Raw genomic sequence first — 26,729 nt, forward strand, 5'->3', positions numbered from 1 at the left:
TATTCCTTAGAGTACATTCATAAAACTAAATTTCTTAAGTCAAATATTATGGAAAATTTTTAAGGATATTCACATATCTTGTCTAATTTGTTTCTATTTCTGATTATTTAATAGGTAAAAAATATACATACAATTCTGGAGTTAGGAAGAATTACTAGAGTTTTTATTGAATGAAAGCAGTTTTTCCTGTTTTAATATCTTTAATTAATAAATATTTGATATTTGGGCAAAACAAGTCTTCATAAAATTAGTTTGTAGCAAAATAAAAGTCCAGATTAAATTGAATGTCTACTCAGCCCTTCCCCGCATTTTGCACTGTTGCTTTCTCCTATCTTCTGATCAGTACTCCAGCCCCCTTCCTTTTCTCACTCCTGTCCTCCCCCAGCCTCTCAGACTCTTGGATATTTTCAGTTCTGTGATTTATTAGGGGGTTTCCATTTTGCATTTCCGAGTACAGGGCTCAAGTCCACATGCTGAGGCTTCTGCACCCTTCCCCAGGACTTTGAAAAGTAAAGTTTTGCAACAAAAAGATTAATGGTGCTTTCCTGATTTTCACGGCCTGTGTGTTTCTCATTAACTTCCCTTGGATGCAATCACTGGCTTTTGTTCCGAAGCCACATGAGGCTAGACACCGGTCTTCCCAGAGCAGGGAGACTTCTCTAGGACTAATACTAGGCAGAAAGCTGAGTCACCAGCCTCTTGTGTAGTCAAGTCCCCTCCACTCCATTCTGCTTGGCATGGTTCTGCCGCAGCCTCCTTCACTGCCCACCTGCTCTTATCCTGGCCCTCCTAACAAGACTCTCCACCCTCAACTTCTTTCCCTTCTAGTCTTTTTCATACATTACAGCAAGATCAAGTTTTCTCACAGCAAAATTCATATCATTTTACAACTCTGCTCAAATATCTGCAGCAGTTCTTTGTTACTTACATGGAAAAGAAAATCCAATATTTTGCAACAAATCCATACATATTTATTTATTGAGTTGACATGAGATAGGGGACCCCCTCCAGCAAGCTCTATAGGTTTTTTAAGGGGTAGCCAGAGCATTAAGCACTATGGAATCTGTACAATGAGCTCTATGTCTAGTTTGTGAGCTAAAACAGACACATGAAAAGTGAAATGAGTCAGCCCTGCATATTTGACTGCCAGATGTCACACTCCACATTTTTCAAATTCAACTCACTCTCTTCTCCCCAATCTATGTTTTCAATCTAATGGTTCCATTATTCAGGTTCTCAAGAAAAGACACATACAGGCCAGGGATACTGGGAGATTTGGGGGGCAGGAGACTTTGGCCTTGCAATGCCCATTGAAATCCAATTATTACATATTCACTTTCTTAGTTATGCTTAGGGTGAATAAAGGGGCAACGAAATTAATAAAACATATCCCCACTGTTATGAGTATATAATCTAATGGCAGAGACATAGAGCTTGCTGGAAAGGGTCCTCTGTCCCGTGTCAACCCCACACACCCAAACTGTGCCTCAGAAGCTGAAGTCTCCAGATCCCCCTTCAGTTATTCAGTTATTCAGTTCAGTTATTCAGTTTAGAAAAAGTGGACTAGGACACCTCCACATACTTTCTTGATTCTCTTCTACTTGTTTTCTACTGAATCCCAATCAATCCAGATATTAGAACAACTATTAGTATTTGCAAGCACTTCATATTTATAAAACACTCATTCAAACATTATCTGATTTGATCTTCACAAAAAACTCACAAGGCATGTTTTTATCACCTTCATTTTACAGATGAGAAACACATGCTTTAGGGAAATTAAGCCACACAATTAGGTTCTTTTCAGTGCAATAAACATATGTCTAATTTCTAATATATGTCAGGCACTAAGGGTAAAAAAGTATGTGAAATGAAGCTCTTTTCTATCAATGACTTTACAATCTGGAGAGAGAGACAGACTGCAAATGGATAATTTCCACATAATGTGGTATGAGAACAGACGGTGTAGAAGTTGCTGCAAAAGCAGAGAAGTAAATGTCCAACCTAACCTGCAGATTCAGGGAAGGAAGCTGGGGTGGTTATGTCACCTGGATGGAAACCTGAATGAGGTGTTAGTTAGCTCACAGATCAAGAAACTAGAATTTGAACTCAGATGTGTCTGACTCTCCAGTTCAGGTTTTTCCTGCATCCTGTTACACAATAGGTTTTCAATGGATATTCACTGAGTGAATGAATGAATGAGTGAATGAATGAATACATTGTACTTCTTCCAATGAAGAGAATGTCTAAAATATCAGCCCAAATAGTAACTTGGGCTTTAAAACCTTCACATTGTGACCAGCTAAGCTAATCAGCTCTGCATCTTAGGGAATTCCAGGAGGGCTTCCAAGAAACAAGGTTTAACATAAGGGGCTCTAATTCAGTCCTACAATCTTTAATTGGTTGAAGTCAAGGTAGACTCTAGAATTAAGGAGAAGACTCTCCACTTATGTCTACTCGGACTCTTCACAAACCCTTTTAGTGTCCTGGACTGTGCAGACAAAGGGAAAAGGAACTAAGTAAGAATAAAGCTTCTGGAGCTACAGCAAAGATTCCCACAGAATCTCACCCTAAACCTCTTTGGCCCCAGATAACTCTGGATGAGGAAAAAGAATCTCAATTCTCCTACACCCACCTCCTCTGAAATTCGGTTCTGGAAAGAAAACCAAGATCTCCAAGACTTGCAGAGCAGAGCAGAGTGCCCACATCCTCCAGTGATTACACGGGTCCCACCTCCCTCCTCCTACAACCTCCGGCTTCACTGTGTTTGTGGAGCAGATGCCTCCATGCCAGCTTCTCTTCTGTATTTCCTGATCCTTGGCCTAAGTCTCTGCCTTCTGTCTCTGTATGCTTGGCGTACACACGCAGCTATTCTTGGAGCTTGTGTGTGTCATCATTTCACAATTCAAAAACCCAAATAAGAGACAGGTGGTGGGGTTCTCCAAAGGAATTAAAAGAAGGACTCCAAGCCCATACAGTCTGCCCAGTGAATAGGCCAGAGCGGGGCCAAAACCAACGCTACCTTTTTAGGAGTAAAATGTGTATTATAACCAACTTGTACAAGTATTTTTATTTCCTTGGTCCCAGATATATTTTTACTCAGAATTTCCTTTTGATTCCAATTCTTGGGGAAAGTCAAACTTATGTTGAACAATTAATGAAATCAATTTGTGGAGGAGGGAGTCAGCTCAATAAAATTATATAAAATTATAACCATTTCTTTGAGGAGGGACATATTAAATGGATTTTGGGAAGTCACAGGCTCTGTGGTACCATTATCCAGACCAATTTTAGGCTCAAGACCCTTTGTGGGTTGCTTGGGAATGACGGTTTATGGTTCAGTTTCTCTATGAATAGCCATGGATTCAGATGGGCTTGCTAAGTTTGCCACTGGGGCAAAAGAGTATAGCTATTTGATTCTTTAAGGAAATATTTAGAGTCACTCACATAAGCCAGGGTCAGCAAACTGTTTTCTATAAAGTCCCAGATAGTAAATACTTTTGGCTTTGTGTGTCATGCAGTCTCTTTTACAACTATTCAACTCAGTCAATACAGCACAAAAGAAGCCACAGACAATATGTAAATACATGAGCATCACTGTGATCTAATAAAACTTTCTTTGCAAAAAGAGGTGGCAGGCTGGATGCCACCAGCAGGCCACAGTTTTCCAACTCCTGTCATAAACCATCTGTTCTGCGCAGAAGTGTCACTCTCAGGAGTGAAGGTGTCCGGTGACAACTCTAGAAAGGAAGTTGCTGCTTTGATGTTAGAAAACTTCAAGATCTGGTTGTTTTATCATTACCTAAGTAATTGAGTGTCAGAACCTGCATTTAACATGATCCCTAGGTGATGTGTATACATTACATCTGGAGACCAGCAAGTCTCAAAGGCCAATCAAATTACAGATTCTGATTTAGTCTGAGGTCCTAGATCCTGCATTTTTAACAAGCTCTTTGATGATGCCAATGCTCTCACTAGATGATATTTCAGATAGTAAAGATCTATTTTAGACCATTTTCTACAAGACTTAATACTGGAGCAGAACATAAGTACGGGGGGTCCCAACTGCCCACCGCCACCTACCTCCTCTACCCCCAAACAAAATAATGCCTGATAAATACTGTGCTAAATGTTACACAAAAGTGAAAATGTTTGACAGAGACTCAGACCTTACCTAGAGGGGATCATGGATTTTTGAGTGTGAAAAAAAATTTAATGTCTCTTATAAGACAATTAGATATCAGTGAGAAATCCTGAAACATGCTATGAAAGTCTAGAAGAGAGACTCCAAACCCCTCTCATCCATCATAAATGGAGAAACCAGGAGTTCTGTGCCCAAAAAACAGGAAGTTTGAGCAAGTTCAGGCTCAGGAAGCAATTCAGTGAACACAGCCAGCAAGAAATACTTAACAACGTTGTTCCTGCAGCCCACAATTTGGGGCTAAAATATGTAGCATAATACAAAAAATTACAAAGAAATGAGAATTGAAACAGTGAAAATAAGATTCTACCTAGCAGCCCAAATCTGCTCTGACAGTAATAGAGTTTGTGGCTAACCCTTAAATCTACTCTAATAAGCTATAACGATCAAAGCAAAAACAAGAAATTGAGACCTTAGAAAATCCTTGCTCCAAGTGTCTCATGCATATATATTTTTACGTTTTCCAAATGGTTTATAGTTATGACACCTTTAATCTTATTCAGGACTGCACTCACACTCAGTGAGAGGGACATCAGAAATGAGCATCTCTAACAGAAAAGTCATCCTTCCCTGCTAGAGCACGTAAAACGCATGTGCTGAATCCCTAAAATGGTGTCCAGACTGTCCAGATGTCTTAGCCCAGCCAACAGTCAGGGCTTTCCACAGTCTGGCAAGTGTCCTCCTTTCCACTGTTATCTTCCACCACTCCTCAACCCAATCCTCTGCCCCAACTAGAAAGCCGTTTCCTACCTCCGCTCCACTCCACATGCCCAGCACAGTCTGTGTTCGCCAGATCACTCTGGGTCCTCATTGCCTAGGTCACCTCCAAGGATAATGACCCACATCTTTCCTTCTGCATATCAAATTCCTTCCTAGCCCCCAAGGCTTAGCTCAAGCTCCACACCCTCCATATTCAAAGCATGTGTTCCTTGAACATCCCAGCTACAAGTGTCCTTTCCTTCCTTCAACCATTTGTCATGGTCCTGACTCATGCTTACCTCCCTTGAGTGTAATTCTCTTTTTCATTCCTTTCCTTTCCTATTAGCCCATGAGAAACCAAGGCTGGAGTTATCTCTTATTTATATTTGTATCCCTTCAAAATACTTCCAGAGTCCCTTACACATCACAGGTGCTCAATAAACTTTGTTACCTTTTTGGTAAATAAAAATATTGTCCACAGTTTATGAATCCCATGAACAAATAAGAGCATGTTATTCTCTAGACCGCTCCCCTCCTCCCCAGTTCTTTCCTCATGTTACTGAAGTCTGCTCTCAGCTTATGCTTTTCAGAATGTTTCTGTAACCCTGTTTACCTAGAATTGTCCATGTCAGCCCTTGGTTCCTCCCCTCCATTCCTCTTTGAAGAACTTTTATTTATTTATTTTTTTTTTGAGACAGGGTCTCATTCTGTCACCCAGGCTGGAGTGCAATGATATGAACAGGGCTTACCATGCCTCAACCTCCCAGGCTCAAACCATTCTTCAGCCTCAGCCTCCCCAGTAGCTGGAACGACAGGCAGGCCCCATCATACTTGGCATTTTTTTTTTTTTTTTTTTTTGTACAGACAAGGTCTTGCCACGTTGCCCAAGCTGCTCTCCAACCTGGCTCAAGTGATCCTTCCTCCTCGGCCTCCCAAAGTGCTGGGACTACGGACGTGAGCCATTGAGCAGCCTGAAGAGCTTCTCTCCTCATTTTCTGCTAGGCTCTCTCTCTCTCTGGTGGAGGGACATCCACAGCAGCTGTAGATTCTCTGGTTAGTTGAACACTGATCCTGAGTTGCCTTTCTAAAATAATCCTGGCACAGCCATCGTCCCAAATTTCAGACATTGAGGTTTATGCAGCAACATGATCACAGAGTTTTGTGTACTTCAGCTGCAATCCATTCTGTGACAAGCAGACATTTCCAGGTGTGTTCCTGTCACAGCCAGACCACCATCCTCACTGCCACCCCCACCTCCAATGTCCCAGCCTGCCCTGTCTTCATGCCCTGGAAAGCGTGCACAGCAGAATACATAAAACCAGAACCTCCGACCAGAGACTTGCGAGAAACACACCATTCCTAGGCCACTTGCTATGGAAAAAAGACAGTTTCTAATTAATGAAGACTAAGTCATAATTGGAAATGCAGGCTTTTCCCTTTCAAGGAGAAATTAATGTTGGCAGAGTTGCTCTTTTGAGCTGCCCTCCAGTGATTTTGGAAGAGCCATTTTAGAAGAGAGAAGGAAAGGAAGACACTGTGAACGGCAAAGGGAGAGAAGAAAATGGAGAAAGAGAAGGCGATGGAAAGAGAAAACAAAACAAGAGGGAGTCGAGGTGGGGGCAGTGGAAGGGAGAGGGAGAGAATAAGAATCAAAAAGAGAAGGGAGCAGACTGGGGAGTGGGGAGGGGAAGGGAAGAAGGGGAGGAGAAGGGAAAAGAGGAAGGAGAGGGTGGAGGAAGACTGACTAGGGGTACCACCACTGGATCTCATAGGCACGGGGCCATCGGTGCTGCAGTGGTCTTGACTTCTCCCTCTGGGAACTCTAACATCCACTAGGGGACAGACCCCCCACAGCTTGTTAGAAATACTCAGTGCTACAAAATCTGTGTCAGAGTTCCCTAGCCCCAGACAACTGAACAGAATTCAGGAGTTCAATCTCCAAAGGCTGTTGTTACCCTTCTGCTCTCAGTACCCATTAAAGAGGCAAGATCTTTGAAAAGCAGGTGGCTACCCATCCAGAGTATGCCTTATGTTCCAGATTACCTATTAATAACTTCTCCTGTCCTCACTAGTTCTCCAGATTGGATGCTGAATTATTTGGTCTCCCTATTAATAAGAAACACAAGAAACTAAAACTTAGTAAATCTCTAAACAGATTGAAATACTGTCTGATCGTTCCCAGAAAGAGAATGAGCCTGAATTGGTGACCAGAAGGACTCTTCCTGGAGGAGCCAAGGTGTTTGAGATAGTTCCAGGGATAATATGACAGTGGGGGTGGAGGAGTGCACCAAAATCAGGCTTCACAGGACAAGGCTATATATAGCATATGCCTTGAATATTCTAATAGTAATTTATGGAAATCATTGTTTAAGATTGGTGCCCAGGCATGGTGGCTCATGCCTGTAATCCCAGCACTTTAGGATGCCACGGTGGTAGGATTGCTTGAGCTCAGGAGTTCAAGACCAGCCTGGACAACATAGTGAGACCCTCATCTCCACAAAAAATACAAAGTGGTGGCATGTGCCTGTATTTCCAGCTACTTGGGAGGCTGAGGTGGGAGGATAATTTGAGCCTGGAGGCAGAGGTTGCAGTGAGCCAAGATTGCACAAGATTACACTGCTACTCTCCAGCCGGGGTGACGGAGCAAAACCCTGTTAAAAAACAAAACAAAACAAAACAAAACAAAAACTCCAGTGGCAGGGGAAGAAAAGACCACAGTGATAGTTTCTGAAAGGTAAAGCGGAACAAATCATAGATAAATAATGTTTGAAAAATCTCATGTAATAGAGAAACCCTGTAATAATTTCTGGTTGGTGGTGAAGCATAGCAATGAATTATTCATTCTAAAATATACACTGTGAAGGCTCAAGTTAAGACCTCTTAACTCCCCCATACCAAGAGTCTATCATAAGGAAGGAAAAGAGGAAGGAAAGGAGGGAGGAAGGAAGAAAGGGAGGGAGGAAGAAAAGGCAAATTTCAAGGCAATCTGTGGGAAGAACGAAACCTAAGACATTAAACTATGAAGTGAATTATTACCACCAGGAAGCAAAGAGCAGCGAGGCATTCCCTAGATAATAAACAGAAAGGAGGAGATAATCCAAAAAGCATCTTGACAGGGAGAAGAAATCTTCTGGGGAATGTAAGAAAATACCACTTTAGGCCCACCCTTATCCCAATAATCATTCACATTATTTACTCACTCATTCATTCATTCAGCACACATTCCGGAAGCTGTGCAGAATACAGTAAAGCCTAAGTTGAATCTGAGGGCTCTCGCTGAGCATCCTCCATGTGTCAGACCCTGTGCTAGATGCTAGAGGCACAGGCATGAAGGAGATATGGAGCTCCAGGCTGGGAAGGTCTCAGACACAATCTAGAAATTGCTACAGTTCTAGATCCTCAGTGGGATTTTAGCCTGCCAAAGGATGAACTGAGAAGTCCCATTCAGACCAAAATTCACCTGCAGCAGACCACCTTGATATGTGGAAATGGTTTCCTAATAAAAGTTCTGCAATATAGCATGCTTCTCTTTTTGCCTTGAGTCCCAGCTAAGCGCTGTATGAATCTGCAATCAGTATCCCTGGGCTAGGTTTTCTTACATTTAATTCCCCCAAAATATAATTACAGGACTCTTGTACTATTATCCTGGTTGTAGTGCTTCTATTAAGTATTGTTTTACTCTAAATCACCTCAAATTATTCCCAGAAGAAAACAACTTATAAAATAATTGTTAAAAATAAAAAATAAAAACAAATTGTAATATTAGAAAACACAGATTGACGCTGGAACCCTACAGATTCCAGTGGGTCCTGTAAGGGCAGAGAAGTCCCAGAAAGAGGCCAGATACCCTGGCTTACTCAAAACTGAGGAAGACATTCTAGGCCAGGACACTCTAAAACTGCCCTCTAATCTAGGGCTGGTCACAACCAAATCAACGGAAGTGAAAATGAGTTAATTGACAGTCCACATCAGATTTCCTATATAGTCAAATACATTGTCTCCTCATCTGATAGCAGCTCTAGGCACAGAAACCAAGTGTTCAACTTTCCCTGTGACACCAGGCAGGATAAGTGGGGGGATTCAATGTGAGCCACACCACTCCCAATCTCATGTGGTAACAGAGCCTCAGTGACTGGACCTACTTACATCAACGGGTGCAGAGCATTCTCTGTGGAGCAGGATCCTCAAAAACAGCTGGCCTCTGCTTCTCTTCAATTATTTCAGCTTCTTTAGAATAATTCAAGCCACAAACCTTGGAACTTTCTAGAGCACTGAACCCCAGGCAACTTGTAGGTCTCTCTTGATGGAGGCTGGGAAAAAGAGAAAGCAATATTTTATTATAGACTTTGGTTCCATTCACATTTCTTTCCTCTTTGGCACTCCTGTCCAGCGCTGTGCAACAGAAATCTTCCAAGCACACCAGGCACTAAAGGAATTGGATGTATCCCAGAGGATCTCGGAGGGATGTTGTTTATACCTAAACTGATACTTGCCCAGTTAAGAAATTAAAACTGAGAATTTGAAATTTATTGTGTATTAACTCATTAAATAATAGTAATTTTGTTGAATAATAATTGTTATAAAAATAACTTTATCTTCAAAATTGTTATAAAAATAACTTTATCTTCAACATGAGAAGAATGACATCATTTTACATTTTTTAAAATCTCTTAAATATTTGGCTTGACCAGACACAGTTGGATTATCGTAGCTGCTTCTGGATTCAATGTGTTGCAATGGCACATGTCACTGAGCCTCTGGAAAACTCCACCGTACACTCGTGAGAGAATGAGAATAAAAACAACTTAGTATTATTATTAAAATAATTTTGATCTATGGATCTCCTGAAAGGGTCTCAAGGACTCCCCAGAATCCCAGAACACACTGGGAATCACTGCTCCACACGATGAAAAGTGAGTCTCATTTCCACCGCACCATCACCCTTCTTCAGATATAACTAATTATCAGTTACTTGAGTAATTTTCTAGAAATAGTTTACACATATATAAAAACTATGGAATTATAGTGTTTGAGGGTTTTGGTTTTTGTTTGTTTGTTTGCTGTTGTATTCTTTAGACAGGGTGTTGCTTTGTTGCCCAGGCTGGAGTGCAGTGGAGTGATCATAGCTCACTACAGCCTTGAACCTCCGGGCTCAAGTGATCCTTTTGCCTCAGCCTTTTAAGTAGCTAGGACTACAGGCACACACCACCATGCCCAGCTAATTTTTGTATTTTTTGTAGAGACCAGGTCTTGCTATGTTGCCCAAGCTGGTCTCGAACTCCTGGCTTCAGGCAATCAAGCGATCCTCCCACCTTGGCCTCACAAAGTGCTGGGATTATAGATGTGAGCCACCATGCCTTGAGATGCATAGTTTTTTAAATTTAAAAAGTTGAATATTAGTATGCTATACATTTCACCTTGGCTTGTCTATTATACATGTTGGGGACAGTTCCACGTCTGCATACATAGTTACCTCTTTCCTTTCCTCTGATCTGTTGTGTCCCTCTGAATGGATATAACTCTCTATAACGATATACAGGCGGGCTGCTGAATGGCCCATTTCTTTAGTGAAGGATACAGTATTTAATGGGAATAAAATGGTCACACAAAGCAAGAACAAATGCTACACATCTCAGCACAACTTTCCTCCGGCTTCTAGTTTCCTAACAAGGTATGCAGCTGAAGTCTTACAAAGTTGACAAAACAACCAAATTTTACTATACTTCTGCCCTTTTCTACTTGGGGCTTACCTCACTGCTCCAGAAAAACTTACATTAACAATCTCTGAGCCAATGTTTATAGGAATGTTTACAACAACCAGCCTCTCCTGGTTCTTGAAACACTCACTATCATCAGCATCACATCAGCGTCAGGGAAGAAAACAGGACCCAAATGTCCCCAAACAGTATTTTTTTTTTTTTTTTTTTGAGACAGAGTCTCATTCTATCATCCAGGCTGGAGTGCAGTGGCATGATCCATGATCTCAGCCACTGCAACCTCCGCCTCTCGGGTTCAAGCGATTCTCATGCCTCAGCTTCCCAAGTACCTGGGATTACAGGCACTCACCACCATGCCTGGCTAGTTTTTATATTTTTAGTAGAGACAGGGTTTCGACATGTTGCCCAGGCTGGTCTCAAACTCCTGACCTCAGGTAATCCACTCACCTTGGCCTCCCAAAGTGCTGGGATTACAGGCATGAGCCACCATGCCCGGCCCCCAAACAATTTTCTGAAAGGTAGTTCCCTGCAGTACTAAGATGGCAAAAGGTTAATCCTGTTGGTTGACAATTTCGCTGACATAGAAGCTAAAGGAAACCCCACCTCACAAAGCTAATTTGCTTTGATCACACTGAAGGTCTCAAATGCTAAAAGTTTCTTTGTTTGTTTGTTTGCTTGTTTGTTTTTTAAGACAGGGCCTTGTTCTGTCACACAGGCTGGAGTGCAGTGGCATGATCATGGCTCACTGCAACCTCCACCTCTTGGTTCAAGTGATCCTCCTACCTCAGCCTCCCAAGTAGCTGGGACTGCAGGTGTGTGCCACCATGTCCAGCTAATTTTTGTATTTTTTGTACAGACAAGGTTTTGCCATGTAGCCCAGGCTGATCTCTAACTCCTGAGTTCAAGCAATCCTCCCACCTCGGCCTCCCAAAGTGCTGGGATTAGAGGTGTAAGCCACCATGCCCGGCCACAAATGCTAAAAGTTTTGTAGACCATCTGAGTTCACTTCCTCACTCAGATTTACTAGCTGTACAATCTTGGGAGGTTGCTTAGTGTCTACTTGTAAAATAGAGACGATACTTATGTGATAAAGTTATGAGGATGCATAATTGTAATTATGTACAAAATGTTCCTACCACATAGTGGGTACTCAGCACTCAGTAATTGTTAAGTCCTCTCTCCTTATTGTCTGTGAACCAAAATGAGCTGTGGGGCTGATCGTATGTGCTGGACTTAGCTGGCTTTTCAGGGAAACCCAGTGGTCTACTCTTTTAGGAAGTCTGGGAATGTAGGAAACTGGGGTAAGAGAAGATGGCAGAGCATTTTTCTTTTCCAAACAAAAGGAATTTCCTGGAGTGTCTGTCGTCTGTCTGATTCAAGATGAGAAGCACGAGTCTGCTTTCCTACATTCCTCCCCACCAGGCCAGGAAGATGGGCACCAACAGTCCCTGCACTTCTGTTTCAGCTTTCCAATCTGCCCCCGAAATTACATAGTCCAGTGTGGTTTGCATTTGTAGGTCCATAAGGCATACAGAAAACCCCGCCCAGGTTTGGAGGAGCCCCTCAGGTAAGCATGACAATTTTTGAATCCTTCCAAGAGTAGAACCAGCACCTGCAATTACATCCTCCATTTACAAATGAGGAAACTGATATTTAGAGATGCTAACTAAATTCCCCAAGCAGCCCCAACAAGGGCAGAGTCAGAATTCCAAACCAAGTCTGTCTTATGCTAAAGTGCATGTTTTCAACCACATCATCATATGATGCTCCAACTAGGAAAGATAACACCCTTCCCATGATGTAGCAAAGCCAGTCGGTTTCATGGAGATAGTGAGATTTCACAGGTGAGACAAATATCCTTAACCGTAGGCTGATGGTCTTACTAACGCAAAGTTATAACTAAAATCAAAATCAAAATTCTTCAGAAAATTATTTCTAAACTTGACACGAAAGTAGAATGACAAAACACCAAAGAGTAAACCAAGATTCGACTCATTTTTGGATTATTGTAGATTATTTATTTTACTTAAATTTAGTTAGTATTTTGTTAGGAGATTAAGATTATTACATTATTTCAATAGATTATTGTTTTAATAGCTTAATAATTTAATAGTAATTTGTTCAACCACGTTTCTGAGTTCCTAGTATGTAATATGTACTACAGTTGATAGAAAGATGAAGGAAACATGTTCCTTGGCCTCAAAAAAGATATAATGGATATTACAAGATATAATAGATATATATGTCTGGGTTGGTAAGGTAGTAAGAAAGGAAAGAACAAGGTGCTAAAAGAAGGAGAAATCAAGCCAGTTGAGTGTTCCCTAAAGATCTGTTGGAGTGAGGAGGCATTATTTGGGCTGACTCTTGAAATATCACTAGGATTTTGTCAGATAGAAAGAATGCAGACAAAAGTCTAAGAAAAGGGAACAATTTGAATAGGCAAGTTATGGGATAAGAAGATTAATAAATAGTTGGCGGGAGGACAGGAACACACAGGTAATCGAAGACAAAGCTGGAAGCTGGAAGATGATTGAGGTGGGAAAACACAGGGCTCCAAATGCCAGCAAGGAGTGAGCACAAGAGAGCCGGGAAAGGCTTTGGAGAGTGGGATGGCAGGCTCAGAGAAGCTCTGTGAGGCTGAACCTGGCATGTGGGTTGCTTTGGAGGAGAGACCTGGGGCAGGATGACCAATGAAAGCCTGACGTACAATAATGACATCAGGAAAGGGAAATAAATAATGTGGACATATAATAATGTGGAGAGGAGCTGGGTGCGGTGGTTCACGCCTGTAATCCCAGCACTTTGGGAGGCTAAGGCAGGTGGATCACTTGAGGCCAGGAGTTCAAGACCACCCTGGCCAACATGATGAAAACATGTCTCTACTAAAAATACAAAAATTAGCTGGGCATGGTGGCACACATCCACTGTAATCTCAGCTACTTGGGAGGCTGAGACATGAGAATTACTTGAACCTGGAAGGCTTAGTTAGGCTGCAGTGAGCTGAGATCGAGCCACTGCACTACAGCCAGGGTAACAGAGCAAGACTCTGTCTCAAAAAATAATAATAATAATGTGGAGAGGATTGAGAATTGACCAATGACTAGCACAGGAAGGAAGAAGGAGGGAGTCGAAAAGCCTGGGAGTCTGGGCTGCATGTGACCAGGAGCACATAGTTATTTATTTATTTATGTATTTATTTTTGAGATGGAGTCTCACTCTGTTGCCCAGGCTGGAGGGCAGTGGTGCAGTCTTAGTTCACTGCAACCTCTGCCTCCCAGGTTCAAGCGATTCTCCTGCCTCAGCCTCCTGAGTAGCTGAGATTACAGGTGTGCACCACCCCACCCTGCTAATTTTTGTACTTTTAGAAGAGATGGGCTTTCACCATGTTGGCCAGGCTGTTCTCGAACTCCTGACCTCAAGTGATCTGCCTTCCTTGGCCTCCCAAAATGTTGGGATTACAGGCGTGAGCCACCACACCTGGCCTGTTATTATTATTATTTTTTTTTAACGTGGAGGAGGAATTGGTTTGTAAGGGGAGATTGTGAGTTTGGTTTGAAACATAAGTAATTTGGTTTCCTTAGAATGAAAACAGGTAGACACATCTTGATTTTGGCATTCAAGAGAAGGGTTGGTCTTAGAGATCCACATTTGAACTTCAACTACATAAATGCAATAATTAAAGTCTGAGACAGATTAAGTGATTCAGGAGGAAGGAAGAGAAGAAAAGCGAAGACAGAATGTTGGGGCTCATCTGCATGGGGTGGGTGAGAGGAGAATAGCTGTGTTTCCTTTACCTTCTTCCAGGTAAGACTCAGGTCAACTTAAAAATGGTTCCAGACCTAACCCAACTTCCTTATTTTACGGATGAAGAAAACCCAAACCCAAAGGGTTAATTGATTTATCCAAGGCCTCACAGCTTCTTAGTAGCAGAACTGAGACTAGATGGATTAAGTGACCATTGGGAATTAGTGTTGCTTAGCAACTGAACTAGTTGCTGTATATCACATGATGTGGTTGGAGTCAGAGAAGCTTGAGAACACACTACAAACTTCATTTATCTTTGTTACATCAGCCCAGCACTGTAACTGTGCCCAACAGTCTAATCAGTGCAGGGGTTCAGACCGTATCTTATTCATCTTCTTGTCACTGTCCGCTCTACTCTCTCTTTTCCTACCACTGCCTCCACCACCAGAGTTATTGCAGAGTAGAGAAATTGCAGATTATTTTCCTTTTTGAATATGAAGACAGACTTTTGAAAGGAGCTGAAGAGTTCATTTAGAATGAACATAACCCCTGGGGAAACTGAGGCTCAGAGACATTCAATGACTTATCCAAGATCACCAGTTAGTGGCAAAGCCTGGACCCAAATCCCAACTCTTGTTTCTTTGCATGACACTACCAACCTCTAGTGCAAGAGACAAACTTTCTAGTCCCTAATTTCTTTAAATATATGCTGTGCCATCCTCTTCTCTCAGGGTGCTTCTTTTAAAAAGAGCTCCATGATCCAAAAAGTTTGTGGAGTGCTCTAAGCTCGCCCTCTCTTGGATAGTCAAAATGTTGATTACCATATTAAAGACTGTGGGACATCCTGCAGTAAAGAAACTTGCTTAATTCTCTAACAATATTTTTTGAACTAATTTGACCACGGAACTGTGGCCCTGCAGTCTACTTAAAACCCACAGATTTCCAAGAATTGCACTTTGGGAAAAAGTGCCTAAGTCTCATTAGCAAGACTTGCTTTGTAGGTCTCAAGCAGAAATGTCACTAGTGAGTGGTCCTCACTATGGGATAAGGTTGGGGAGTGGTGAGAGATGGGAAAGAGAAGCAACAAGTAGTCCTAGTCTCTTCCAGAGCCATCTGCTCTGCCAGTAACAAAGGGTGAAACAGCTACTGAGCAATTTCAATTTGGAATCCTCACTGTAAGCTTAAGGCACTTTCTCCTACTAAGGGTTCTGGTGGGAAAATGAGTGTTTTTGTTCTCATACATTCCACATCAGCTGATGTGCTTGTTCCACGCTGCCTCTGCCACCATTCGTGGTCATGCCATCTTGTCCTTCCACATCCCTCTGGATTTTCTTTCTGCACTCCACCACCCTGGTCTAAACCCTGTCCCTTCACATCTGGACTACCGAAAGCAACCTTCTTTTTTTGTTTTTGTTTGTTTGTTTTTTAATTTTTTCCTCAGTGCTCCTTGTTCTGAGAAAGCAGCCCTCTAATGGGTCTCCCTGACTTGATTTCTTATCCCCTGCAATTTACTTACATACTGCTGTCACATCTTAAGACAACACTTCACCGGCTTTCAGATAAAGGAAATGTTCAAAATTCCACAACATCCAAAGCTCTATTTAATGTCAGAAAACCCATCTATGCAATGCTATTTCTCCATGCTCCCCAAGGCAAATATCCCACCACCCTAGGCTCCTGTCCTCACTGTTAACTGAACCAGCCAGCCATAAGCAATCTGACTGCCAAGTGTCTGTTCCACTGCTCTTTGCTACCTGGCTATCCAATTTATTCCAATTCTTATTCAATTTGCAGCATCCAGCACCAGTCCCCTGGCTATACAAACCCTTCCACACACTCTTACATTTGCAGATTCTGAGCAACTAGCCCCCCATTTACTTGCATTGCTCTTTTACTGCTCCCTGAATTTTCTAACTGAAAATAAACTCAGAAAGGGAAAGGACTATGTCTTATTAAATACAAGCCTCTTAGTAAGTACTCAAAAAAAAAAAAAAAAAGGAAAAAACCTCTTGCTAAATACAGGAGTGAATCTGTCAGAGGCATTTGAACCAGAGCAACTCCATCTTGAATAGGGACTGGGTAAAATGAGACTGAGACCTGCTGGGTTGCATTCCCAGGAGGTTAAGGCATTCTTAGTCCCAGGATGAGACAGGACGTTGGCACAAGACACATACAGGTCACAAAGACCCTGCTGATAAAGCAGGATGCAGTAAAGAAACCTACCAAATCCCACCAAAACCAAGATGGTGATGAAAGTGACCTGTGGTCATCCTCACTGCTCATTAGACGCTAATTATAATGCATTAACATGCTAAAAGACATTCCCACCAGCGCTATAACAGTTTACAAATGCCATGGCAACATCTGGAAGTTACCTCATATAGTCTAAAAAGGGTAGGGATCCTCAGTTCCAAGGGAAATCCCTGCCCCTTTTCCAGAAAACTCATGAATTATCCACTCCTTATTTAGCATATAATCAAGACATAACTATAAGTATACCCAGTTGAGCAGCTCATGCCACTGCTCTGCCTATGGAGTAGCCATTCTTTTGTTTCTTTCCTTCTCTAATAAACTTGCTTTCACTTTATAGACTTGCCCAGAACTCTTTCTCACGTGAGGTCTAAGAACCCTCTCTTGGGGTGTAGATTGGGACCCCTTGCCGGTAACAAATCCATATTGACCTTAGAGCTATGATTTAAGTAGAAAATGTCAAGTCCACAAAACATTAAGGAAACGAATCTCTTTCTGGGCCTCAAGTGCATTTAAATATTTCTAGTTCAATTGACTTTAGTTTTAGAAACGCAGGGGAAGATTTATTCTATCTCATCCTGGACGGTCAGGAGCATTTTCATTCTTTTTTTTATAGATAGATTTGTACTTTCTACCCCCCTCTCATCAGCTCTTTGCCATGCTTGGCCTCCAGGAAGGAGAGTCTAGACCGAGTATATTAAGTGATATTTAAACATGCATCTCTAAATTTTCCAAGGGTCTGGCCAAAAGCGTATTCTTCTCAAGAACACATCTTTCTTGACGATTGCCCCTTCATTCATTCTTTTACTTATTTGACAAGCATTTAGTGAGTGAGTCCTTGAGGTACAAGGATGGATTTTTTTAAAAGTCATGGTTCTTGAGGCATCCACAGTCTAATGCAGTTTTACACAAAATGTGATCAGACAGACATCTGCAACAGAATCACCTGAGGGAGGTTGTTTTAAAAGATTCAGGCCCCCTGGACATTTGCACAGACAATTTCTTATTCAGTAAATTCGGAGTGGCATCTGGGACCTGCATTTTTCAAAAAGCACTCCAGGTGATTCTGATGCATATTAAAGATTGAGACCCACTGGCCCAATGGAAAAGACAGGAATGTAAGAGGATAATTGTAGAGCACTTGTTCCTAGTTGCAGTTAAACAGATTTTCACAATGTGAAATGGAGACATAAGAAGAGGCTTTAGTGGGTAAGGCTTGGGTGTTGCAATGAGAAAGATATAGGTTCAGATTCTGCTGCTGCCACTTACTTGTCATGTGATTGACCTTTTCTTGGTGTCATGTGTCCTCACATGTAAAATAGCCAAAGTACTCACCTCACACCAATTACAAGGTTTTCATGAGATTACATATGTAAAGTGCTTAACTTAAATTTTAGAGCATAATAAACACTCATTACTCAGAAGTCCTCACAATTGTCATTTTTAATTATTAATGGAACTTAAAGGAAAGACCGCAAATGAGAAAAGTTTTCCTGAGAACCATGGAGCCCAAATTTAATTTTAAAGCAGTGTGTCTCAAAGGATAAATATCTTGCAGTCCACAAGAGTTCTAGGATTTAAAAAATGTTCTGTCTTCGATTATAATTTAACATTTTAATACAAGCAGTAACCATCATGCAATTTCACTGCCTGGCTTTTCATTGGTGTTTACAATTGCACAAATGCCCAGTGAAAGCCAGATGAAGTCAAGGATCAATCTGGACATAGAGGAAATGTTGGGAAAAGTGAGTCGTTGCATGGCATGAGGCAGTTCAATCTACTCAGCCATAGGATTCGATGCCATCTTCACGCTGTGAGCAGATGTGCCATGGGGACTTTGGCTTTTTACATACTAACACATACCAGCTTATAAGCAGAAACTTGAGGCATAAACACACAAAGAAGAATGGTTCTGTCCCTGATTCTGTTAGTAAATGGATTAGATATCCATTTAGTACCAATTTTAATATCAACACAATGCTAACCCTATCTTCAAGTGAGTAAACAATTTAAAAAATTATCAAATGACACCTCATAGAAACTGACATTCAATGATTGCTTACTACAGAGTTTGGGTTAAGATCTTATTTTCCTGAACTTATGAACCCTCAAAGCTATTAATAACAATTTGTTCAACATACTTACACTAACAGGCATGCTTTGCATGAAATTAATACATTTAAATAACAGATTTAAACATAGACCAGACCCTGAGGATACATGGTTCTACTGTGTCTATCTTTAAGTTCCACACTAGTGATTAGTTTCAACAAAACCACATTATCTATCACATTAAAATAATTTAAATTTTATTGGGTTTCATAGTTATATTTGATTTCTTTTTCTCTCTCTCAAATCCTGAGGTCTGCTCAGATATAGTTGATTTCATTTATCAATTTGTTTTGGCTCTATAGTTGCATAAGAACTATAAGCATAAGAAGTGTATACCTAGTTTTAAAATTATACATATTTTAATAAGATCCTAATAATAGATCACCCAAAAAGCTGGAAAAAAATTCCCTATAAAACACGTCCATGTATTATTCAGGTCTGAGTAATACCAAAAGGGACAATCCTGAGGAAAGGTTTGTTCAGGGCTGTCTACTCTTCTATCATCACCTGTCTCTCTTGAAGAAGGGAGTCCCCGCCTGTTCACCAGGCATGAGTGACAGAGAATCTGCTTCATCAGCAACTTATGACCACGCCACCCCTGCAGTATGCCTGTTCCATAAGGCCCTTGGCCATTGCTTCACAAACTTCCCGACCCACCTTACATTGCCAATAGCAAAGCCATTATTTGGGGTTGGGGAAAGGAGAGGACCAAGAGATCCTCTTCTTTGCAAGTGAGACACCATTTACTCTACACTTAAAGCTATGTATTTATCTAGCCTTAAGAAGTGTGGTTGGCTGGGCGTGGTGACTCATGCCTGTAATCCCAGCACTTTGGGAGGCTGAGGTGGGCAGATAACCTGAGGTCAGGAGTTCGAGACCAGCCTGGCCAACAGAGTGAAACCCCCTGTCTGCTAAAAATACAAAATTAGCCAGGTGTGGTAGTGCATGCCTGTAATCCCAGCTATTCAGGAGGCTGAGGCAGGAGAATCACTTGAACCCAGGAGGCAGAGGTTGCAATAAGCCAAGTGTGTCATTGCAATCCAGCCTGGGCAACAGAGTGAGACTCTGTCTCAAAAAAAAAAAAAAGGTAAATGATGTGGATCTAGATATCTCAATCGTTTGTCACCACTTTCATCTAACCCTCATGTATTCAGAAGAAAGTGTCATACACCATGATCATCAGGCTGTCTGGTGGATATGTTTTCCTAATGCCTATTGCTGAATCATGCATTTGTAACTATAATAACTTCATCATCATAAGGATGGATTTGAAAGTATTTTTAAATAGCATCATAGTACTTCCCTCAATAGCTCTGAGAAACTGTAGCTGAGTAAATTTAGGAACAAGTTGTAGATGACAATTATGGCTTATGTTCCTATGGAGGGCTGGATTAAGACCTTATGGAGGCTTCAGATACAGAAATATTATAGTCTCTTCTCCACTCCCACCCCAACATGTACTTCATTATTTTTAAAAATGCTAAAAAGTAGCATTTTTAAGAATGTAAGAACATTCAATAAAATTTCTATTTTCTATTTTTCTCATTAAGACTACTTCAATACATTTTTGGAAACCAAATATTAGCTTATTTCCAAAAGGAACTGGAGGTGTCCCTACTAGAGTCCTAAACACTTGGGGAAAAAGCAAGTTGCAAGTGTATCCAGGGTTTTCACAGGCATCATATCTCTTAAAAGCCAGGTCTCATTTCTTATGTACAGTCTGCGGGTAACAAATATGGAGTCATTCTGAATGTGCCAGACTCTCTTTTTCCAATTTAACTACCCAAGAACTCCTTCCCAGGCTTCTGCTTGCCCTAACCCTACCCAACCCCAATGAGGGCTTAGTTCTAAAAATATGAAATTCCTTTCAATATTCGAGTACATTGTAAGTTAGAAAATTAGATCTTCTGGCCGGGTGCAGTGGCTCACACCCGTAATCCCAGCACTTTGGGAGGCCGAGGCGGGTGGATCACCTGAGGTCAGGAGTTCGAGACCAGACTGGCCAACAGGGCAAAGCTTTGTCTCTACTAAAAATACAAAAATTAGCTGGGCATGGTGGTGGGTGCCTGTAATCCCAGCTACTCGGAAGGCTGAGGCAGGAGAATCACCTGAGCCGGGGAGGCGGAAGTTACAGTGAGCCAAGACCGAGCCTCTGCACTCCAGCCTGGGTGACAGAGTGAGACTCCATCTCAAGAAAGAAAAAGAAAATTAGATCTTCTGCCCTGTTTCAATGCTCTTCTTTCCTATATTACTTCTGCAAAAGGCATGAGGTCAGCAGTGAAAGGGAAATGCAGAGTCATTGAAGTTTACCTGTATAGATAGGTCAACACCAGACATTCTGAGCATCTTTGTTAGAATATATTTTGTAGATGTTGGCAACTCAATCCATTGAAAAATGATGATCAGAAGCACCTGGAAACCTAGAGGTGGAACTTTCTACAGCTCAGGGAAAGGCACAGTGTAGCTCAATTTTTCTGGAGCATGGGGGGCCCTGGTGGATCTAGGAGAGGGGCAGAAGAAGCTGGTACCTTAAGTCATGAAAATGAAACAGGTAAGTGAACTTCAGAAAGTTGTGAAGGAAAGACAATAGGAAGACCATCAATCCTCTTTAAACTGTGAAAACAAAGCTTGCCACCAAAATATAGCAAAAGGATTAGAAAGCAACTTTTCAGCTGCCCTTGAAGGAATTGTATAGGTCTAGAATTTACATCCTAGCTTGACATCCAAGCTTGATACCCCTTTGGTAATAAATGGCTAAGCAAAAGGCTTAGAAAATTTTTCACCTCCAAACATGATATTAAGCAGCAGTTAATTTGTTTTTTACATAACACTGAATGTCCAAATAAGAATTTCTTAAAAGCTTTAACAAATGAAAAGTATTTCAGAAAAGAGAGAACACTCAGTGAGAGAGGGAAAGGTTAAATAAAGGTAAGCACTTCTATTATCAGAGGACTGAACACACCCATGAGGAAAGGAGTATGATCAAGAGAAAGACACCAGCACTGCCTGTAGTCAAACCAGGAGAAACCAAATCTGGGGTAGTATTCTGAAACCCTCCCGGAATAACCACCTTCTATTTGTTGTTAAAATAAAATAAAACAGGCCAGGCACGGTGGCTCACGCCTGTAATCCCAGCATTTTGGGAGGCTGAGGCGGGTAGATCACCTGAGGTCGAGAATTCAAGACCAGCCTAATCAACATGAAGAAACCCCATCTCTACTGAAAAAAACAAACAAACAAACAAAAAAAAACACAGAAAATTAGCCAGGCATGGTGACGCATGCCTGTAATCCCAGCTACTCGGGAGGCTGAGGCAGGACAATCGCTTGAACCTGGGAGGTGGAGGTTGTGGTGAGCCAGGATGGCGCCATTGCACTCCAGCCTGGGAAACAAGAGTGAAATTCCACCTCAAAAAATAGATAGATAGATAAATAAATAAATAAAATAGGCCAGGCGTGGTGGCTTACGCCTGTAATCCCAACACTTTGGGAAGCCATGGCGGGTGGATCACCTGAGGTCAGGGGTTCAAGACCAGCCTGGCCAACATGGTGAAACCCTGTCTCTACTAAAAATACAAAAATTAGCTGGGTGTGGTGTGGGTGCCTGTAATCCCAGCTACTTCGGAGGCTGAGGCAGGAGGATGGAGAATGGCTTGAACCCAGGAGGCAGAGGTTGCAGTGAGCCAAGATCCCGCCACTGCACTTAGCCTGGGCGACAGGGAGAGACTCTGTCTCAAAAATAAATAAATAAATAAATAAATAAATAAATAAATATAAATAAAATAAAATAGCCCTGTATATAATATAGACCCAATACAAACCGAGTTTTCACATAAGCTTATCTGTTCCTCCTTATCTGTACTCACAAAGACATTAGTATCTTTCTACAATGTTCACAAATCATAAGAATTAAAATTTAAGTCCAGTACTTCTGATAGTAAGTCCAGTACTTAAGCCATTTTTTCCATGACCTAGCTCTCTTTAGATGCTGATCTTAACGGCATAACCAATTAATAGAAACTTACTGAGCTCTTTTCCATCCTCAAAGACTATAGTATATGACATTTCAATTACTGCCCTCTAAAAATTTTTCCAACAACAAATAAGAACTGTGCCAGGCATATAAAATAAGCCCTTAATCTAATATACAGTGAGAGTTCAGTAAGTACTCACTTATGGGTTAATGCTATAAGGTGAGTTAGAGCAATCACCTAAGACATGGTCTTTGCTAAACTAAGTGATACTGACCAAGAGAACTAGGGATTCCAAGAAGATCTGGGATGGATGGAGGATCTGAAACTTAAGCTGGCCTTCAAAGAAGAGTGGTATTTGGCTAAAATGAGAGGAGAGAGGAGCATATTCAGAGAGTATGGGGACAGGGTGACAACTAGGGTGAAGATCATAGCGACTCAAGTCTTATCTGTGAAAGTGAATATGGGGATGTGGGTGCTGACAGGACAGCGATTAGCATAACTGAACTGGAGAATACAGAAATTGTATATTGCCCTTTACAGATGAGAAAAATTTAAATGCAGAAAGATTTAAAACATTGTTGCACAAAGTCCCACTGCTTGTAGGTGGCAAAGTTAAAATTAGAATCTCACCCTATTAACCCTTGGCCCATCACTCTTTCTACCATACCAAGTTGTAGTTAAAACAGCTCAATGAGGGTGGGTCCAGTGGTTCATGTTTGTAATACTAGCATTTTGAGAAGCCAAGGTGGGAGGATTGCTTGAGCCCAGGAGTTTGAGACCTGCCTGAAGAACATAGTGAAACCTCATCTCTACAAAAAACAACAGTTAGCCAGGTGTGGTAGTGCGCACATATAGTCCCAGCTAGTCGAGGGGCTGAGGTGGAAGGATCACAAACGAACAAAAATGACTATTCTTTAAGTGATAGTTATTATAATTTGAAGAGTATGACACAAAAATACCTACTTATCTGCTATTAACCTATTGAATTAGTCTTTCTCAAGATTTTGAAACATTTCTGCCTCAGGTAGCTTTAATAAATAAAATAATATCATTTAAGTTTAGGGTACTTATCTGAAAAACAAAATTAAGCATTTTAAAATACAGATGCTCATGATTATAACTATATTACAATGGCTGCCTTCAAATAATAAAGAAGTAGCCAAGATGGAATCAAAGTATTAGAATTTGGAGATTGGGCAGATTTTTTTAATTAAACTTTAATTCTTTTTAAAGCAGTTGTAAGTTCACAGCAAAATTAAGCAGAAAGTACAGATTGTTCCCATATACACCCTTGTCCTCTGCTACAAAACCTCCCTCACTATTGACATCCCTCACGACATTGGCACATTTATTACAATCAATAAGCCTATCAATAAACCTAATGGTCTGTGATATCAACACATCATTTTCAGCTGGGCGCGGTGGCTCACACTTGCAATCCCAGCACGTTGGGAGGCTGAGGGGGGCAGATCATGAGGTCAGGAGTTCGAAACCAGCCTGGCCAACATGGTGAAACCCTGTCTGTACTAAAAATACAAAAATTAATTGGGCGTGATAGCACGCGCCTGTAATCCCAGCTACTCAGGAGGCTGAGGCAGGAAAATCGCTTGAACCCAGGAGGCAGAGGTTGCAGTGAGCCGAGATCACGCCACTGCACTCCAGCCTGGGCGACAGAGGGAGACTTCATCTCAAAAAAAAAAAAAAAATCATTTCACCCAAAGTACATTGTTTGTCTTAGGGTTCACTCTCAGTGTTGTACATTCTATGGGTTTTGACAAAGGTATAATGACATACATCTACCATTGTAGTAACCACAGAACAGTTTCACTACCCTAAAAATCCTCTGTGTTCAATTTATCCCTCCCTCACCCCTAATTCCTGGCAACTACGAATAGTTTTTACTGTTTCCATAGTTTTGTCCAATGAAATTCAGAATTCGAAGTACTATTTCTACTGAATGAGTATCACTTTTGCACTGTCGTAAAGTTGAAAAATTGTAAGTTGAACCGTTTTAAGTCAGCACCATCTGTATTTTTCTCAACCTGTGGTTTGTATTCTCATTCTCTTGACATTGTCTTTCACAGAGTGGAAGTTTACGATTTTAATGAAGTCCAGCTAATCAGGGATTTCTTTCACAGATAGTGCCTTTGGTGCTGTATCTAAAAAGTCATCGCAATATCCAAGATTACTGAGATTTTTTCCTATGTTATTTTCCATGAGTTTCATTGTTTTGCATTTACATTTTGGTCTATGATCCACTTTGAGTTGCTTTTGTGAAGGATGTAAGGTTTATACCTAAGATTCATTATTTTTGCATGTGGATGTCCAGTTGTTCCAGCACCATTTGTTGAAAATACTACCTTTTCTCCATCAGATTGCCTTTGCTCCTTTGTCAAAGAACAGTTGGCTACATTATATGGGTCTATCTGGGCTCTCTATTCTGTTTTGTTGATCTATTTGTTTATTTTTTCACCGGTACCACAATGTATTGATTACCAGAGCTTTACAGTAAGCCTTGAAGTCAGGTACTGTCAGTCCTTTGACTTTGTTCTCATTCAATATTGCAGTGGCTAATCTGGTCTTTTAACTGTCTATATAAACTTTAGAATCAGCTGGTTGAGGCCAGTCATGGTGGTGCATGTCTGTAATCCCAGCTACTCAGGAGGCTGAGACAGGAGAATCACTTGGACCCGGGAGGTGGAGGTTGCAGTGAGCCGAGATTGCGCCACTGCACTCCAGTCTGGGCAACAGAGCAAGACTCCGTCTCAAAGATAGAAAAAGAAAAAAGAAAAAAAAAAAGAATCAGTTTGTTGATATCCACAAAACAACTTGCTAGAATTTTGGTTGGGATTAGGACTTATTTTTAATTTCCATTGATACTATTTTAGCATTATTATGTCCATTTTAAACTGTCAGTTATGTACACATTCTAAAATTACAACTGCATCTGTCTGAGGAACAGATTGCTATTCTTGAGTGAATTTAGCTCCCACTACTCTCTTATTGAGGTCAATTTGCTCCCCTGCATCTCAAGAGGGTTCATCCTGAAGGACAAGTGCCAGTAGCTTTTGAAAACTTCACCAATCCTCTAACTTTTACATGCCTCTGAGAAGTTACAGTACTGCAAGGCATTTTGGTATGGCTCCCACAAGGACTTCCAAAGTGCGATTTTCTTTTACAAAGCCCAAGTAGTCACTCATTTTACTTCCAGCAAGAAATGGAAGTGGCATATATTGGTGTGACTGTACTTTAAAATTGCCAAAAACACACATAGACACACTTGCACGCACTTCTCCAACCTTACCATGGGGATATGGGAGTTTGTTCTTTAATGCTTGGATTTAGACATAGAACGATAGCCATAATTATGATGATAATAGTGAAGACCATGGCAACAAAGACAATGGTGATGATAAGAAGTACAGTCCCAGGCCGGGCGCAGTGGCTCATGCCTGTAATCCCAACAATTTGGGAGGCCGAGGCAGGTGGATCACCTGAGGTCAGGAGTTTGAGACCAGCCTGGCCAACCTGGTGAAACCCCAACTCTACTAAAAATACAAAAATTTGCTGGGCGTGGTGGCGGGTGTCTGTAATCCCAGCTACTCAGGAGGCTGAGGCAGGAGAATCACTTGAACCCAGGAGGCAGAGGGTGCAGTGAGCCAAGATCGCACCATTGCACTCCAGCCTGGGTGACAGAGTGAGACTCCGTCTCAAAAAAATAAAAAAAATTTAAAAAAAGTACAGTCCCAAAAAGGAGGAAAAAGAGGATGGGGCTCTTGGTAATGGCTTTATGCCTCATTTGCCTATACCAATGTCTCCTTTATCAGAGATTTAATCATATTTTATGTGTTTCTGAAATTTTCTCCAGTCACTGCTATGTGTGTCTGTTGTTTCCTAAGTTCCTAAGGACAAGAATTGCGTCTTTTACTTCTGGATCCTTCATTTCATTTGTCTGTATATTCAGCAGATATTTTATTAAATGTCTACTATGTCCAGATAATGTGTTAAGCCCTAGCACTGAATAAGGCATGCA

General features: G+C 41.3%; 1 protein-coding gene across 4 annotated transcripts in view; it reads right to left on the minus strand.

The window, feature by feature from the left end:
• The window catches only part of DDR2 (discoidin domain receptor tyrosine kinase 2), a 153,240-nt gene that overhangs the window by 119,666 nt on the left and 6,845 nt on the right, over positions 1-26,729 (minus strand). For all 4 annotated transcript variants that reach the window (XM_009436776.5, XM_016931255.4, XM_001174340.8 and 1 more), the window contains exon 2: positions 9,047-9,210. The gene's annotated coding sequence lies outside the window, so the exon portion shown is untranslated. The remainder of the gene's footprint in view (positions 1-9,046; positions 9,211-26,729) is intronic.

This window comes from Pan troglodytes, chromosome 1 (genome assembly GCF_028858775.2).
Source record: "Pan troglodytes isolate AG18354 chromosome 1, NHGRI_mPanTro3-v2.0_pri, whole genome shotgun sequence".
Taxonomy (NCBI): Eukaryota; Metazoa; Chordata; class Mammalia; order Primates; family Hominidae; genus Pan; species Pan troglodytes.